The sequence below is a fragment of the Oryzias latipes genome, chromosome 8, assembly GCF_053564925.1.
Source record: "Oryzias latipes strain Hd-rR chromosome 8, Olatipes_Hd-rR_3.1".
Lineage (NCBI taxonomy): Eukaryota > Metazoa > Chordata > Actinopteri > Beloniformes > Adrianichthyidae > Oryzias > Oryzias latipes.
Window position 1 is genome coordinate 4,884,109 of NC_136244.1, and position 13,378 is coordinate 4,897,486.

Genomic DNA, 13,378 nt, shown 5'->3' on the forward strand with positions numbered 1-13,378 from the left:
TAAAATCTATGTGCAGGTTTTTTCACAATTTCATGATCCTTTTATATATTTATGAGAGATTTATTGTTTGATTGTGTATTTGCACAAGATCATATTTATTTATTTAAATATGAACAACTCGGGATTCCATACTCTTCAGCTGCTGTTTATGAAAAAGGGGTTATGCAGAAACTGTTGTTTTAATTAATTTACATGCGGTTAAAATGACCTGAGTTGACGTCTTCAGTGATGTCAGGAACATCTTGGGATGTGGACGCTGCACAACCTCCAGCACTATTTGATACTTTTTGAGAGCAGAAGAAACTGTGAAAAACATCATCATTATGTAAAACCAAAACTGCCAAATACAAATAAAAAAATAATTGTACCCATTTATAAATAATTAATGTGAACACTAATTTCAGTATAAATGGAAATATAAGCATTTATACACTTCTTTACCTATTATTTTGTATGTTCATAATTTTAAAATATGTACATTTAATTTGTTTGTCATTTATAAATGAGAACCTTTATTTCTTATTTGGCAGTTTTGATTCTCCATAATCCATGCCAATGAAAGATTTTAAGACACATTATTGAAAAAGTCAGACTACCTGACTGTCTATAACAGATAAACAGCAGTTTTTTTTACTGAAACCGGAAAATGCAGAACGCATGAATGTGTGTTAGAAAAACAATCAAACAATAAGATAACGTGAGTTAAAACCTTTTTCAGCCATCATCACTGTTGTCATTATTTACTCCTCTTCGCCGTTTTGGAAAGTCATGTCCGACCTCATTTTGGAAACTTGGGTAAGAGAATTATTTTAGAGTTTTCCATTGGAAATTACGACAAACGGGATCGTTTATGTGCAATCTTCACCTCAGATCGATTAGCATTTTACGTAAATCGCGAATGCACAGAAATACTGGATAATGTAAAAATACGGCCCCAACATCCTCCAAACTTACCTTGTGACTGATGTTGAAGTTCTTCCTCTTTTTCCAGCTCCTGATGATAAAGTATCTTTGGCATGAAGTTCTCTTGTTGTCGCTTTGATCAGTGTGACAAAATGCAGTCGTTTCTTTCTTTTTCCCAACTTTATTGAAACAAAATGGGCTAGTAAATGCACACTATGCCAGGCTTAGATGCAATGATGTTGACCAATCGTTGCTAAGAATGGCGTAATGTCATCAATTGGGTTGCCAGATTGGTTCAGGTGTGTTGACAAGGTGGATCATTAAAGTGCAGGCCACTTTCTTTTGCACAACATTCAGAGCTATGAAATGGGTTGCCAGATTTGGGTCTTTTTTTATTTTTGTCGCCACTTCGGGGCCCTGGTGGTGTATAGAGTCCTATACTGTTCATAATTAAATAAATAAATATTTGATTAAATAAATAAATGTGACCTCATGCAAATACACAACCAACCAATAAATCTCTCATAAATATATAAAAAGATCATGAAAAGGTGAAAAACCTGCACACTGATTTTAAATTAGGCATTATATTATTCAATATATTTCATTTTGCTTTAAAAACTTGTTTATTATTTTAAAACAGCATTTTAAAATATTCATTTTTTATCATGTGGAATATTATTATAATTCTTCTTTTTTCAGAACCTTAGATTTCAAAATCAATGTTTTCCAAAGTAGCTTTGTTTTTATTTCATGTTGCCGTTTTTCACAATGGCGTGTTTATTTCATGAAGAGCTTTTTCAGCAGAATGGGTCTATCTGTCAATCAGTGAAGGTGGGCGGGATCTAAACGCTCATTGGCTGATCCAAATCGACTCTTAATCCTCGATAACCGCTCTGACTGCGGTGTTCCAGTCAGAGAGATGACATATTTGAGCGATATCTGCGCGGCTTTGCTGACATTAGAGATCAAATAGAGACAAACAGTCTGTCTGCTGCAGAAGATGAAAACATGGACGACTCTGTTTTTGTAGTTGAGGGTTTGTGTGGACCAAAGGAGCTGCGGTCGTCCACATCTTGAAGTCCCCATTTGAAACACTCCTGACTGTCACGTCATTCACTCAGCTTTCCTTTGCTCTGCAGCTAACAGCTCTGCTGTCTGAGCTCACAGATCCAGTCTGACGTCATCGTGCCTTATGTCGGCTCGCAGGAGGCGAGCTGGCGGACCGAGAATCAGACCAGGCAGCAGCGGATAGCGGAACAAGCCTGCTCGGGCCTCCTGAACCTTATGATATGTTATATATTTTCATTGAGACAATGATTATAATCAGGTCAGATTTTCCCCTCTCGGGGAAAATGTTGAACCTTTCCTGCGAAAGTTTCTCTTTCTGGTTGTAAAACGCAGCGGAGATCCGGGGTTTGATTTGGGATCACTTCCCCGTTCAGACCTCTCAGAGCTGGTTATTAAAAGAATCAGTCTCTATACTTTGGATATACTTTTTTATTATTACTTTTCCGGCGAACTGAACAACAGACCCTTAACTTAACTTGCGCTCACACACACACACACACTTTTTGCGCTGGGCTCTCTGATTTATACGTAACAGACATAGTCTGAATGCAGGAGCTGAAGACTCTCTGGGACTATCTCATGAACTCAAACATGGAAACATTGTTGTGGAACTATTCCAAATAAATAAACCTGATCTCTTAACATTCTCCGTGAGCATTGTGCATCCATGCATTTTAAGTGAGATAAACACAGGCAATCGCTCCAAGTGGCTATCAGGCTAAAGCATTAGCTGCTAGCTCCTCCCACACGCGGCATGATGTGTTTAATGAACTCCAGTTCACAGAAGTTTTGTGAAAGTCCAACAGCCACTCAGCCTAACTTAGGCCACTACTAGATGTTCATGAGAAGATGAAAATTGCAGAACCAACCACAAAATCACCCGAATTATGCACACTCGCCCAAAGCCACTTTTATCCGAAAATTTAGAACCAAAACTGCCCAATTTCTGGTAACACTGTGGATGTGTTGAGGTGCACACTCCCCCCTAGTGTTGAGGAGTGGGCATCGACGGGGTGCTGCTGCTTATGTCTGAGTAAAAGGAATAGCCAATCACAAAAGTGTCTCCGCCTTGTCTGGTTTGATTGACAGATAGACCCATTCTGCTGAAAAAGCTCATGAAATAAATACGCCATTGTGAAAAACAGCAACATGAAATAAAAACAAAGCTACTTTGGAAAATATTGATTTTGAAATCCAAGGTTCTGAAAAAAGAAGTAGAATTATAATAATATTCAACATGAATAAAATGAATATTTTAAAATGCTTTTTTAAAATAATAAACAGGTTTTTAAAGCAAAATGAAATATATTGAATAATATAATGGCTAATTTAAAATCAGTGTGCAGGTTTTTCACCATTTCATGGTCTTTTTATATATTTATGAGAGATTTATTGGTTGACTGTGTATTTGCATGAGGTCACATTTATTTATTAAATCAAATATTTATTTATTTAATTATGAACAGTATAGGACTCCATAGTGGTGACGGGGGCCCTACGCGGCTGCGTAATTTGCGTATAGGGAGGAACTTGTAATTTAGAATGTGAAAACTTGTGCGTCAAAAATCTGCATCTGTGTGTAAAAATCGTCTGCTGTGAACTGACAAATTTCCATTTGCATGTGTTCATTTAGAGATACAACTTCAAATCTGTGATTACAACTGCTCAAATGTGCTTCTACGTGTGCTTGAATCTGCTGGCACAAATCACAAATGCGCTACAACTGCGCTCTGAATTCTGACATATTCCTTGCGAGAAACTTTTTTTTTTTTTTTTTTATTTGAACTTTAAACATACACATAATAACAACACACAAAGAAGAGAGAGAAAAAGAAAGAAAATAACTAAAACAAAATACATAGAATTGTAGTTTACAATACTAGGGATTGTGATACAGCTTGTGATCTTCAATGAAAATACACAGTTTTATTGCATTTTTGTTTTTCATCAATGTCAGAGATTTAAAATATAAACTGATTTCTTTAAAAAATGTATTGAATAACGGTTTGTTTTTTAAGAATCTGCACTTGTGAATGAAAAATTTACCAGATATTAACAAGGTATTGAATGTCAAATCAAATAGATTATCACCAGAAACTACTCGAAATAATATAATATGCTTTTGTAAGTGAATAGAAATAGGAAAGGGAAACTTTGAAGAGCACCAAAAAAAGAAATCCTCCCAAAAACTGTAAACATACATACATTCAAAGAACAGATGATCAAGTGTTTCAATATTTGTATCACAAAAAGAACAGTTATTTTCTGGAAAACCAAAACGTATGTGTAACAGTTCTTTGCACGGATAGACTGCATTCATTATTTTAAAATGGATTTCTTTGTATTTTGGGAAAATTGGATATTTAATGAACTGAGACCTCAACTTGCTTATTTCCTCTCTTGTGTAATGCTGTGACATAGAATGATTTTTGTCAGATGTTGGAAACAGTTCTCTAACAAATAAAGATTGTATAAATGAGTTTGGAAGTTTTGAATTAAGCGGTCGACCATCAAACAACAGAGAGGGAAGCTGAACTTGAACATTTTGAACCAAACTGGAGGACATTTGGATCAAAGTCTGAGGGATTGCTTTGATCACATTGTTATTTTGTTTTCTATCATTTAATTTAAACTTACTGGAAAAAGTTTCAAAAGAGATAATGTTTCCATTGTCATTCATAATATGTAGTAATGACCAAATGCCGTTATCAAACCAACTTTTGTAAAATATAGATTTGTTTCTACATAACACATACCGACAGTTCCATATGGGAGTATTATGTGGACTAAAGTTATGTTTGTATATGAGTTTCCAGTACAGTAACACCTGCTGATGATAAGTAGAAAGTTTAATAGGAAGTTTTCTGTAGTCAAAGTCACATTTTAGAAGCAACTCAATGCCCCCTAGATGAGACAAAATGTTTGAAGCAATATGAAACCAAATATTTCTTTTATTTTGCAGAAAAGACCTAAGCCAATTTATTTTAATCATACCATCCAAACTTTCAAAGTCTATGGCTTTAAGTCCACCTGCACTGTAATCCTGAATTATTGTTCCATTTTTTATGTAATGTGTTTTGTTTTTCCAGATGAAGTTGAAATTGGCCTGGTTTATTGCTTTCCTTGCAGATTTAGGAATTGGGAGTGAATATGCTGGATAAATGAATCTGGATAAACATTCTAATTTAGTTAAAAACACTCTGCCCAGAATAGAAATGTCTCGCTGTGACCACATGTTTAAATTGACTTTACATTTTTCTAAAGTTTTCCATAAGTTCATTTCCTCCATTGTTTTGCTGTCTTTGCTGATATGAACACCAAGATATTTCACAACAGTCCTAACAGGTATGTTATGAATTACTGACTGATCAGAATGGTGAACTGGCAATAATTCACATTTGCTGAGATTTAGTTTTAAACCAGATGCTTTAGAGAAGAAATCCACGGTCTGAATGATCTCTGGTATTTGATGACTGTCCTTCATGAATATGGCCGTGTCGTCTGCCAACTGAGTGATGGCTAACTGTTCTCCCAGAACATTGAGTTTACCGAAACCAGAGTTTTTAATAAGTATTGATAACATTTCTGTTGCTGTTATAAAAAGTAACGGTGAAATTGGACAACCTTGTTTAATGCCTTTGTTAATTAAAAACCTTGGAGAAATGCCATTTGGTAAAATAACTACACTGTTTGTATCATTATAGATTGTTTGAACAAAACTTATGAAATTAGGTCCAAATCCAAATATTTCTAAAGTCTGAAACATAAATTTGTGTTCAACCGTGTCAAAGGCTTTGAAGAAATCCAAAAATAAAATGAAGCCATCATCTTCAATTAATTGATTATAGTCAATCAGATCAAGAACTAACCGGATATTATTGTGAATTGAACGTCCTTTTAAGAATCCTGATTGTGTGTCTGAGATGATCTGATTCAGTCCTGTTTTTAATCTAGATGCATAAATGTTGGTTAAAATTTTATAATCACTATTAAGGAGGGATATTGGCCTCAAATTATCAATTAGCCTGGCGTCTTTCCCAGGTTTAGGAATCAGGGTGATGACGCCCTGCTTCATGGTAGTTGGAAGGATGTTAAACTCAGAAATTTCCTTTATGACCAACAGAAACTAAAAATTCTGTTGATTTTCATTTGTTAACCAAAAATCCAACCTAGATTTGGCTGATCCGTCCGGTTTAAACCAGGTGAACGCTCGAACATCAGGATTATCACGGCGCCAGACATCAGAAACATTTAAATCTCTACATAAATGAAGAAGAACTGGATTATAATGATGATTTTGAAATGCTGAGGGAAATCTGTCAATGTATTCATTTTCAACCATATTAAAATCACCTCCAATGATGAGATTATTGCTAGGATATCTTTGGTTTAGCTCTTTAACAGAATTTGTAAAATCTGAAAACATGATTTTGTTTTGCGCTGCAGAGTTATATCCATATACATTTCCCAGAATAATAAATTTATCATCTTTCATAAAAACGCAAATCAACCAGTGACCAGAACCATCTCTTTTTGTAACTAAAAGCTTGCCAGAAAAACTATTCAGTAATATAGCGACCCCTGCTGACCGATTGGTGCCATGAGAGAAAAGGATTTTATCTCCCCACTGATTGGCCCAAAACTTTTCATCAGTCTCGTTGGAGTGAGTTTCTTGTAAACAACAACATTGAACTTTTTGGTTTTTGCAAAATAAAAAAAGTGATTTTCTTTTAATAGAATTCCTAATACCCCTAGTATTTAGCGAAATGAAAGACCACACAGAACTTAAAGACATAAAATAAAACACAGAAGGATGTAAACAAAAAAAACAAAAAAAAAAAAGAGAAAATTTAAGATAAAAGAAGCTGGTGTCTTAAATTAAGGGTTAGCTGCGCCCCTAACTATTTACTAAATATGCAACTGAGAATTTTACCATTGATGATTTTCATGAAAATGTTTCACTGGAGAACAGTATAAATTGTTATAACAAATTATATAACATATTAATTAAAACCTTTCGCATCTTAGAAAAAATACTTTAAAAAAAAGGTAAAATGTAAAAATAGAGGATAAAATACTTAACTCAGATTTGCTCTATTATGTAAACAAAATGACTCAAATGTTAAAACTTAGAATAACTAGAATAAAAAACAATTTAAACAAAACGATATGAACTCTTTAGTGCAAAATAGGTAGGTCACCTCCTTGTAAATATTTCACTCCACAGTGACTCTAGTCCCGTTGATGAATCCCACATGGCCCCTGTAATAGACGTTCTTCCCTTCTGCTCGGGCCCGCTCCATCTTGGGCCAGACGGCCGCTCGAGCTTCTCGGTCTGCTTTGCTGAAGTCCTCCTTGAAGCGGATCCCCAGGTCTTTGCAGGTCTGGCAGTTCTTGGTGATCTTCCAGAAAGCATCTCTATGGCGCCTCGTGACGAACTGCAGGATCACCTGGCGATGTCTTCCTTCCTCTTTCCTCCCCAGTCGATGAACCGTGTCCACCGTCGTGTCCATCACGTCTGCCCTCTGTGGTGCGATTTTGGACAGGATTCCAACCACATGTTCCCTGATGTTCTCGTCATCTTTTTCTTTCAGTCCATGAATTTTCAAGTTCCATCTTCGTTTGTATCTTTCCAGATCGGCAACTTTTTCCTTCAGTTCCAGGTTCTCCTTCACTATCCTTGGGATTTCTCTTTCCAACGTTGCGATCTTCGTTTTGCAGTCTTTTATTTCAGCCGCGTTCATCTCAACGAGCCGGGAGATGTTTGCCACCATTACGGTGTTTTCACGCAGCTGACTTCCAAAATCTTCTATTTTGGACGTTAGCCTTTCAATTGCAGCCAAAATAGCATCTTCAGATCTGGAAGTAGACTCCTGTCCCGCTTTCACCTTCAAAGGTGGTCCCGTGGACTTTGTGGGAGTAGGTGGTGGTTTCCTTTTCCCACTAGAAGCGACGTCCATCTGGGAATAGTCATGCTCGCTCATCATGGCCGACGGCTGCAAAGTTGGAGCTTGCTTCGGACTTGTTTTTTTCGTCGCCATTAAGCAGAAAAAGGGGAACTCACCAAGATGTTTTTTTTTTCCCAAAACGAAGATAAAGTTAACGCGCAACTGCTCTCCAGTCAAACCGTTCTCTCTCAGTTTTCAAATTCTGACATTTACCATGCAGATTGGGGCAAAAGGCGAGAGCTTAGAGAGAGACGTCCGCTCAGTCCGCCATCCCAGCCGGCTCCCCCCACACCCCCTTGCGAGAAACTGATCTGTGTCCGAAAATGGAACTGGGGGGGAGGGAGGGTAAGAAGAGGCGGAGTCAACCAATCAGAGTGCAGGATTCAGAGGACTGAATAGAGGACTAGAAAGATCTTCACAGATTCGGACTTCCTGCTTCAATAACAATAACTCTTCTGATAAACGTTCAAATGTGACAGCAAGTCTCTCAATCATTTTTTTTTTGTTAACACAGAGAGTGAACTAAAATTGCATTTCTATGATCTCTTTGTGCTTTAAATGCAGACATGCAGCTACACGGCTGCGACGGACCGTCAGCAGGAAGATCATCTTTGTTGTAGCAGGACAACAGAGCAACTAGCAAGTTGTCTAGTTGCTTTCCATCATCTTCAGTCCCCAGAAGACGTGGAGGCTCTGATATTGAAAGTTTCCAAAGGTTTTGGAGCAGCAATGGAGGACAAACTGTCTAAGTTTTCTGAGACATTGGACAAAATCTCCACCACACTGGATGACCATTCAACACGCATCACAGCCGTGGAGCAGAGGGTTTCAGATGTGGAGGACGAAGTTACAGGACTAGGGAAGCGGCTGGTGGACGCAGAAAAGAAAATCGCTCATCTGGTCAGCTGCGTGGATGATTTAGAGAACAGAAGCAGACAAGACAACATTCGAACTGTCAACCTGAAAGAAGGCATAGAGGGTGAAAACCCCATTCAGTTTTTCAAAACTTGGTTGCCCTCATTTCTCGGTCTGGATAAGAGACCAAACGCGATCACGCGCGTCAAGCTGGACCGGGCACACACAGGAGCCTCGGGCCGCGGGAAGGCTGGCGTCCGCTTATAATCAAGCTTCCCAACTCAAGTGACAAGCAGCGGATCATGCCAGCGGTGAAAGCGGCACCAGTGCTGGAATACGACAGCCAGCGGATTTCTCTTCAGCGGTGCGCGAAAGGAGGCGCGCTTTCAACGATGTGTGTCGCGCGCTCATTGAGAGAGGAATCCGCTTCAACATGCGTTTCCCTGCCACACTTGCGCTAAAGCACCAAGGCGTTGAGCACAAGTTCTCTTCTTCAAAAGATGCAGAGGCTTTTGTTAAGACTTTGGGCTGAGGACATAACGGACTCACTGACCAACAGGGCCCACGTAAGTGCCTCTTGTTACAGAGACCTGAAAAACAAGTTATGCACAAGTGTGTTTGTCACCTAAGTGCGTCCACACACAGGTATGACGGGGGTTCTTAAATTCTTATTTATGGCTAAGGGTGGTCATAATATGTTTAGGTGGGTGGAGCAGGAGTGGGATAAAAACCTTTTTTTTCCTGTGGAGCAGAAGCAACTTTTGGCTGCATCGGGGGTCTCCTTACAATTTCAATTTGTTTTTTTTTATTTTTATTTCTTTGGACAGTGTACAGTTGTAATCGCTACACCACTCCTTTTTGTTTTTTTCTTTCTTTCTTTCTTTTTTTTTTTTAGATGTCTGTAATTGTTCTTTGGCCATCACTGTTTGATGGTAGTGTTTTTGCCAGCACAGCAGATCCAGGTACTGTTTTATTTTTTGAGAATGTTTTCTTTTCTCCTTTTCATGGTGCTTTACTTCATGCTGGACTGATGATTGTGTGTAATGAGTAACACAAAAATATTAACCCTTAATGTTAAGGGAATCAATCACGTTATCAAAAGGCGTAAAACTCTCACTTTGCTTAAAAAAGAATAGGTGCAAATTGCCCTATTACAGGAAACTCACCTAACTGATCATGAACACTCAAAATTAAAGCGCTACTGGGTGGGGCAGGTTTTCTATTCTTCCTATAATTCTAAAAGTAGGGGTGTAGCAATACTCATTCATAAAAACGTACCTTTTACTGTGGAAAAAATTGTTAAAGATAGAGAGGGGTGTTACGTAGCAATAACTGGAATCTTGTATGGTGAGCAAATATTGCTCGGTAATGTATATGCTCCAAATGTATGTCAGTGCATTTTATTCAAAATTTCTGGCAGAAGTTTCACCCATTTGTCCCTCTCATGTTCTAAGAGGAGGAGATTTTAACACAGGTTTGATGCCCAGCTCTGACTACAGCCCACCTAAGACCCAGTCACTCTCTAACATGGTAAAAAGCAACAAATGGGCTATGTAATGATCTGGGTCTCTTTGAAGCCTGAAGGATTTGTAATCCAAATGTAAGGGATTTTACATTTGTCTTTTTCTAGAATTGACTTTCTGTTTGTCTCCAGATCTATCCTGGATAAAACCCATCTATGTTCCATTAATCCATGTGTCTTGTCAGATCACTCCTCGGTCTTTATAGAATTATTACCACCTTATTATGATCTTTTATCAAGACAGTGGCGTTTAAACCCATCACTTCTAAGTGACCCTGTATTTATAACATATTTGGAAGACCAATGGGATTTATATATCACCACAAATGATACACCAGAGGTTAGTGCATCTGTTCTGTGGGAAGCTGGCAAGACATTTCTTAGGGGTTGCATAATTTCTTTTACAGCAGCAAAGAAGAAGAACAGTCTCACCAAACAATTAGATCTGGAACATCAAATTTGCACTCTGGAGAGAGACTTTAAACAATCAACCTCGCCATCTGTGCTTAATAAATTAGCTGCAGCCAGGTCTGCTCTGGACCAACTACTTACCCCAAAAGCAGAAACAACAATGTTTTATGCAAAACACAGACTTTTTGAATCTGGAAACAAACCTGGACGCCTCCTAGCCCGACTTGCTCAGGGGAGAAATGGGTCCTATGCAATACCTTCTCTTAGCGATTAAAGAGGTCATTTACATTTCAAATCCTATATGATATGTAAAATTATGAAAGAGTTTTATCAACATCTTTATTCCCCAGAGTGTGACAACACTGCATATCTTGTAGAACATTTTCTCAATGGAATTGATTTATCGACATTGTCCCAAAAACAAAGGTCACTGGCTGAACCCATAACATCAGAAGAAGTTCTGAAAGCCATTAATTCCCTGAAAGGTAGAAAGGCACCAGGCCTTTGGTTTGGGCCTGACTTTTATAAAAAAAAATGGCAAAAAAATTTGTCAGCCCCTTATTGAATATGTTTAGAGAATCATTTGAGCAGGGGGCATTCCCACCAACTTTAAATATGGCACATATATTCTTGATTTTAAAAAAGGACAAGCCTCCTGATGAGTGTACATCTTATAGACCTATCAGCCTACTCGGAGTGGATTGTAAGATACTATCTAAAATCTTGGCTAAGAGACTGGAGGGGGTGTTGCCGATTTTGGTGAAGCCTGACCAGACAGGTTTTGTTAATGGCAGGTAATCCCATTGCATTGGGAAGGGACCCTCCTACTAATTTTCCTTTTATGTGGTCATATGAAGCGTTTTCATACTTAGGTTTAAGGATATCTGCAAACACCTCAGGGATGTATTAATTAAACTTTAAGATGGTCTTGCAATCAGCTAAGAGTGACCTAAATACGTGGTTTGACCTCCCCCTATCGTTTATGGGCAGGATAAGCTTGATAAAAATGAACATCCTTCCCAGGTTACTCTACCCCATGCAAATGTTGCCATTCAACATTAACAAAAACACTTTTGCTGAGATTGAAAGTTTTTGTCCAAATGTATATGGCATGGAAAGAAATTTAGGCTTAAGATGAGGGTTTTGCAGCTTCCGGTTGATGGGGTGGTCAGGCATTGCCTAACCTTCAGTACTACTACTACTACTGGGCATGTCATTCACACATTATATCAGGATGGTTACACTCATTTTTGCATTAATCTGAACCGCATGTAGACAGTTGGTGTTATGAGTTTTTCTCAATACTGAGTCTATTATCCCTAGATCCAACTTCCAGTGGGGATAAAGATGTAATGTTCAGGCGTAAGAAGACGAACGATCCCTCAAGCGCTGTTTAGTGTGCATGATGCCTTGATGACTCTCATGGGCAAGAGTAATTAGCATAGGTCTCACAGAAAGTGGCGCAACAATCCTCGAACCTCTGAGGATGAATGTATCTAATGCTGAAAGTTCATCTTTGATGTTGTAATAAGGAGCAAGTGCCTCGCTGACCGACTTAATAGAAGCGGGCCAACCCTGTTCCAATTGAGAACGTAACTCAGACAATTCAGGGCAAGAAGAACATGCCAACTAGAAGTCAGACACGGAAAGTGAAGACAAAGCAGCTGAAATCTGAGCTACCATTTCTGGTTCTGGACCCAGAATGAAAGTATCAGCAACAGGCAAGGGAAGGCGGGAAAGACAATCAGTTTTATGATTCTGAGAGCCTGGTCGGTAAATGATGTTATAATCAAAACATAGTGAGTGCGCAGACCAGCGGGCAATACGCATTCCAGCTCGACCCATTCCTTTCGTGGTCAGCAGAGTTGTCAATGCTTGGTGATCTGTGCGGAGAGTAAAACGTTGTATATGTTGTATATATATAATATGTTCACCATTTCTCAGTTGCCCAGACACAAGCAAGTGCTTCTTTCTCAACAGTTGAATATTTCTGTTCTGTGGCGGTCAATGTACGTGAGGCAAAAGCCACCATTTTCTCAGTGCCATCAGGATGCACTTGAGCTAGCAAAGCACCCAGTCCACAGTCACTGGCATCAGTGGATACCACAGTGCGTAGGGTTGGATCAAAAGGAGCCAAAGCAGCACTAGTATCCAGTTTAACTTCCTTGAAACTGGCTTGGGCAGCTGAGGTCCAGGTAAATGTGTTCTTTTCCTTGGCACAGATACGCATAAGGGTCACAACGGTTGCAAAATTGGGCAGAAATTTGGAGTACCAGGAAACCAAGCCCAGAAATGATCTCAGTGAAGCAGCATCAGATGGAGGAGGGGCTTTTAATACAGCCTCAATGTGGTCCTGATCAGGAAGAATACCATCTGCACTAACGACATGACCCAAAAAGCGCAATGATGCTTTTCTGAAATTGCATTTTTGGTCTTTGAGCATGAGACCAGCTTCCTTGAGCCTCTGAAGGAGAGCATCAAGGTTCTGATCATGTTCAGAATTAGTTTTGCCAAAAACAATGAGATCATCCAAGTAATTTTGGACACCCGGAAGATCTTTGAGGATTTCTTTCATCATTTTCTGGAAAGCTGAGGGGTCAGAAGCAAGTCCGTAAGGAACCCTGCAAAATCTGAAGAGGCCATCATGAGTAATGAATGCTGTGAGGTC